Source organism: Cebus imitator, unplaced genomic scaffold (genome assembly GCF_001604975.1).
Source record: "Cebus imitator isolate Cc_AM_T3 unplaced genomic scaffold, Cebus_imitator-1.0 Scaffold102, whole genome shotgun sequence".
NCBI classification, from domain to species: domain Eukaryota; kingdom Metazoa; phylum Chordata; class Mammalia; order Primates; family Cebidae; genus Cebus; species Cebus imitator.
The window spans coordinates 2973856-2980278 of NW_016107417.1; the positions used below are offsets into that span (position 1 = coordinate 2973856).

Below are 6423 nucleotides of genomic sequence, written 5' to 3' on the forward strand. Positions count from 1 at the left end.
CCGCGCCCGGCTTTTTTTTTTTTTTTTTTTTTTTAAGATGGGGTTTCACCATGATGGCCAGGCTGGTCTTAAACTCCTGACCTCCGGTGATCCACCCACCTTGGCCTCCCAAAATGCTAGGATTACAGGCGTGAGCCACCGCACCTGACCTATGCCCTGCTAATTTTGTATTTTTAGTAGAGATGGGGTTTCTTCATGTTGGTCAGAGTGGTCTCAAACTCCTGACCTCAGGTGATCTGCCCACCTCAGCCTCCAAAAGTGCTGTGATTACAGGCATGAGCCACCACCCCTGGCAATGTGTGTTGTTTTAAACCACGAACCTTGTGGTAGTTTGTTACAGCAGCGATAGGTAACTAATACAATTGGCATGTTGAGAGGATTCATGAGTTAATATGTGGAATTACTTCAGACAGTGTATGGCATGTAAGTGTTCAATAGATAAGTGTTCAATAGATGCTGGCTCATATGTAAATCATGGGGCTGTTTGTAATATTGAAAAAATGGAAAATCTGGTGTGAGTTGGTGTTATAGAAATAATAATATGGCCAGGTGTGGTGGCTCATGCCTGTAATCCCAGCACTTTAGGGGGCCGAGCGGGCAGATCACCTGAGGTCAGGAGTTTAAGATCAGCCTGACCAACATGGAGAAACCCTGTCTCTACGAAAAGTACAAAATTAGCCAGGCATGGTGCCATATGCATGTAATCCCAGGTACTCTAGAGGCTGAGGCAGGAGAATTGCTTGAACCTGGGAGGTAGAGGTTGCAGTGAGCCTAGATTGTGCCACTGCAGTCCAGCCTGGGTGACAAAGCAAGACTCTGTCTCGGAAAAAAATAAAATAAAATAAATAAATAAATAAATGAAATGTGGGGGAAATAATTATTAACTACAACAGGGGATTGGCGTGACGAGGGATTGACTAGTAAGAAGTAGAGTGAACTCTAAAGAGTACAGAAATAGCTGATAGAAGGGGCAGCCCCACCCCTAGGGCTGAGATAGAGGAAGAGCCCCCTGCTCGCACCCAGGCCTGAGATCCAGATCCTGGAGAGGGAAGGTTCATTGCATGGCAGAGCAGTTGCTGAAGTGCTGTGCTGGCACCATGGACCTTGCTGGAAAACCATTCCCTAGGATGCTGGGGAAAACACCAAATGCTGGTGTTTCCCTCTGGGACATGAGGGTTACAGGGAGCTCTCCTTGCTCTATTATTAGGTTAAACATATGAAACTGCTATCATTTTAGGTCAAAAATAGTGAAATGTTGGCAGTTTAATACAGCTCAAATAGAGCTGGGCACAGTGACTCATGCGTGTAATCCCAGCACTTTGGGAGGCGGAGGCAGGTGGATCACTTGAGGTCAGGAGTTTGAGAGCAGTATGGGCAACATGGTTAAACCCCATCTCTACTATTTTTTATTTTTATTTATTTATTTTTTTGAGACGGAGTTTCACTCATGTTACCCAGGCTGGAGTGCAATGGCGCGATCTCGGCTCACCGCAACCTCCGCCTCCTGGGTTCAGGCAATTCTCCTGCCTCAGCCTCCTGAGTAGCTGGGATTACAGGCACGCACCACCATGCCCAGCTAATGTTTTGTATTTTTAGTAGAGATGGGGTTTCACCATGTTGACCAGGATGGTCTCGATCTGTTGACCTCGTGATCCACCCGCCTCGGCCTCCCAAAGTGCTGGGATTACAGGCTTGAGCCACCGCGCCCGGCCAACCCCATCTCTACTAAAACAAAATTAGCAGGACGTGGTGGTGCGTACCTCTAATCCCAGCTACTCGGGAGACTGAGACAATCGATTGAACCCGGGAGGCGGAGGTTACAGTGAGCTGAGATCGCACCATTACACTCCAGCCTGGGTGACGGAGTGAGACTATCTCAAAATAATAATAATAATAATACAGGCCAGGTGTGGTGGCTCACGCTTGTAATCCAAGCACTTTGGGAGGCTGAGGTGGGCAGATCACTTGAGGCCAGAAGTTCGAGACCAGCCTGGCCAACATAGTGAAACCCAGTCTCTACTAAAAATACAAAAAACTAGCCAGGTGTGGTGGTGGGTGCCTGTAATCCCAGCTACTCAGGAGGCTGAGGCAGGAGAATCACTTGAACCCAGGAGGCGGAGGTTGCAGTGAGCTGAGATTTCGCCATTGTACTACAGTTTGGGCAACAAGAACAAAATTCCATCTCAAAAAAAAAAAATAATAATACAACTCAAATAATATTTGTTTCTATGATATGATACGTGAGGTTTTCATGAGTGTGAGTTACTTTTACAAACAGGAAAATTACATATACACACATATACATATAATTTCATTGTGTGTGTGTATATATATATATATGCCTTATACAAATGTGTGCATTATATATGATTATTTTGCAAAGGCCTCCCTCCAATTGTCTCTTGCTTATAGTGGTATTTTTCCTTCCAATAAAGTAAGAACTTTTTTTCTTTATAAAAAAATTATCAAATTTATTTTAATATCTAGTTTCATTTTTAAACTGTAGCTGCAGGACAATTTTTTATAATTTAAAATTGATTATCAGGGTACAGAAAACATTAATAAGCTGACAGTGAATTAAATACTAACAGTGAATAATAATTACTGGGCCATGCATTTACAAAAGCCATGTTTAAGGGCCGGGCGTCGTGGCTCACACCTGTATTCCAGGCACTTTGGAGGCCAACGCGGGCGGATCACCTGAGGTCAGGAGTTCAAGACCAGCCTGACCAGCATGGTGAAACCCTGTCTTAAAATAAATAAATAAATAAATAAAAATAAAATTTTAAAAAGCCATATTTCATAGTAAAACACTCCAGTTATACTACTTAACTGAAAGAAACATCCTTTAGCGCTCCTTCCTTCCAATTACAGCACATTCTCATTTTGATACAATTTATCCTTTTCACCCAATTACTACCACGCCCAACAAAAGGTTTACAAACTTTATACCTTTCTTTACCACTTATGAAGTATGACTTCACTGTTACTCTTGAGGAGTTCTTTAAAAGAAATTTAAAGTTTCACTTTGAACCTGTTTGATCAGAAAGTATTAAATATCACTACCATGAGTTAAAGAATGAAATAAAATACAATCAGAAGGGAAAAAAAAAAAAGAAAGAAAGAAAAGAAAAAGAAAAAAGAAAGAAAAGGACTTAGTCTTCCATTTGGTCAGTTTCCTTTACTAAATAATACTGTCAAGAAATCCCAAGAAGAAACTTCAGTGGGTTCTTCCAAAGCTGCATAATTTTCCAAATGATTTTCTCTGGTTGCAGAGCCTGTTCAGTCCTTCAATCCTTTTTCAGTCATTTAGCTTTTGCAATGTTTTCTTGGCGTTTTTGTTTCTTCTCTTGCTGCTTCTCCCTGGCCTCAATCATTTTGGCCAATTTCCAAGACAGTACAGCACTTACTAGGAACAGTGGAGTAAGGGCCAAAATAGCATTGGTAAGGAAGCCGTATGGGTCCTTTGCAGCCCGTTCCACAACATCCTCAGCCTAAGCCTTTATATCAGCATCTTCATAGCAGTCGTATGAAAACTGGGCTTATGCTTGAGCAGTGACCTCTAACTTTGTCCTGATATTGTTAGTGACCCAGTCACGATCTAGATGACCCTTGGTAGACTGTCTTCTTGAGTTCTACTGTACACATCTGAGAGACAGTTTAAATTCCTATCCGGGCCACAAACCCATGGGGTCCACGTTCACCCCTGCCCCTCGGCCTTGGCAAGCGCGGGCCCCTTGTGCAGAGCCGAGGGTCCAAGGGGATCATGGGTTGGCCCCACCACACCCTGCACCACCGAGGTTTCTGCTGGTTACCGGGAGAAAACCGCAGCGGAGGCCACCGTGTGGGTAACACCCCCATGAGCACTGAGGAAGGAGAACTGTCCAGACCCCAGGCACAATTAATGCCTGAAGAATATCTTAGTTTATAGTGTTATTATTCAGCTATTTCCTTTATATAATCCTTCATATATAATCATATATTAGTGTATAGAATTAGTGCCTGAAGTATAACTTACTGCTTACATATATCTAGTTTATATAATCATACCTAATACTTATATCTAGCATACTTAGTTCTATATAATCTTTCTATATAATCACATAGGTATTGCAGTCGGAGCTGTACCGACACATTTAGTGCTGATTTATAGAATCCTTCCATAGAACCATATAGTAGTTTGTAATAGGAGGAATGCCTAGAGCAGTCACAGAACAGAAGCAGTACATGGGAAAACAGCCAGACCAGGACAAGAACCAAAGACCCAGGCGGTGGCGTCCCTGCCTGAAAGGGCATATGCTGTATGGCAGGCTTGGAGCAAGAGCCTCTCCTCCTGATAAAGGAGTTGTAGTACCTTGCATCCAGTTCCTGTGGAAGGTAGGCCTCAGGCCTGAGATCCTGGAAATAACCGAGGGAGAAGAACCCCTCTGGTGTGACCAGTCAGGGCGGCTGTGAACCCTGTCAGTCTTTCCTCACTTCTGTGCTAGCGCAAATCATCCTCCCATAAATATCTTAAGAGAAGAGCACAAGTCTGTCAGCTCCCACTGCATTGGCTTACAGTATCCTTCTCTTAGAAATCCTTTGAAGTCTCCAGCCACAGATAAGAAGTGTTGCACACAACACCTGTTGCACACAGCCCACCTCCTTGCCTCGGTGACCTAATGGGGGTGGACCCCTTTTCTGTACATGTCCCTCTACTACTGCGCACGGCACGGCCCCCTACTGTGCACGGCCCACCTCTCTGCCCAGGGGACATAATGGGTTGGCCCCCTTGTTTGTGACTCACGTGATTATGTATGCCCTATCACTAAGCCTATAGATGATGACCTCACTTACGACCCTGCCCCCTGCTTGTGCCTAATAAATATGGATGCTTCTGGGTGTTTGAGGCTCTTGCCGATCTCTGCTCACAGGTGGCGCGGCCCCCTGAGTCCAGATGCTCTTCACCACTTCTTCAGTGTCCTGTCTCTTTACTTCTCGGATCCTGCACCTCAGCACAGTATAGACACCCCACGACCCTGTGGGTCCCAACAGCCTTACACACCAGCCCCCTCTATATCGCCCCAGGGGCTTGGATCCCACTCCCCACTCCTAAAGTGGGAACTTTAAGCTTAACTAACAGGGATCCAAATTCTTCAAGGAAAAGTATGTGTTGCTCTCAGCCCCACTGTAAGATACCAAGAGCTACTTGCTAATGGCCCACACTTTCTTTGTTGATGGCTTACCATAGGAAAAACCTTGGTGGTCTTTCTACTTTGTATTGTGAGATTTCGGGCATGAAACAGAAAGGCTGCTGTTAAACAATGCTGAATCTTCTGTAACAGTTAACCAAATTTAATTTTAGAAAGTATTTAAATTGTGCTCTGTCCTAGATCTAAATGTTGAGAATTTTTTTAAAAAATGTTTTAATATCTACAAAAGCATATAAGAATAACTTCAGGCAGCCGAGGGGCGCAGTGGCTCACGCCTGTAATCCCAGCATTTTGGGAGGCTGAGGTGGGCAGATCACTTGAGGTCAGGAGTTCGAGATGAGCATGGCCAACATGGCGAAACCCTGTCTCTACTAAAAATACAAAAGTTAGCCAGGTGCTGTGGTCCCAGCTACTCTACTCTGGAGGGAATTGCTTGAACCAAGGAGGCAGAGGTTGCAGGGAGCTGAGATCGAGCCACTGCACTCCCGTCTGGGCAACAGAGTGAGACTCTGTCTCAAAAAATTAATAAATAACTTCAGGGCAGGCAAGGTGGCTCATGCCTGTAATTCCAGCACTTCGGGATGCCAAGGCGGGAGGATTGCTGGAGCTCAGGAGTTCAAGACCAGCCTGGGCAACACAGGGAAACCTCATCTCTACTTAAAAAAAAATTAAAAACCGCTGGTGTGAGTCCGTCCTGGGCGGCTGTTCTTTTGAGCAGTGGTCGTTTATCTCCGTCCGCCTTCTCTTCCACCTAAGTGCGTGTCGCCACCCGATGGAAGATTCGATGGACATGGACATGAGCCCCCTGAGGCCCCAGAACTATCTTTTCGGTTGTGAACTAAAGGCCGACAAAGATTATCACTTTAAGGTGGATAATGATGAAAATGAACACCAGTTATCTTTAAGAACGGTCAGTTTAGGAGCTGGTGCAAAGGATGAGTTGCACATTGTTGAAGCAGAGGCAATGAATTACGAAGGCAGTCCAATTAAAGTAACACTGGCAACTTTGAAAATGTCTGTACAGCCAACGGTTTCCCTTGGGGGGCTTTGAAATAACACCACCAGTGGTCTTACGATTGAAGTGTGGTTCAGGGCCAGTGCATATCAGTGGACAGCACTTAGTAGCTGTGGAGGAAGATGCAGAGTCAGAAGATGAGGAGGAGGAGGATGTGAAACTCTCAAGTATGTCTGGAAAGCGGTCTGCCCCTGGAGGTGGTAGCAAGGTTCCACA

General features: G+C 44.9%; 1 pseudogene; it reads right to left on the reverse strand.

Annotated features, from left to right (window-relative positions):
- Positions 1–3290: 3290 nt before the first annotated feature.
- Positions 3291–6423, reverse strand: part of LOC108310161 — a 14185-nt pseudogene continuing 11052 nt past the window's right edge.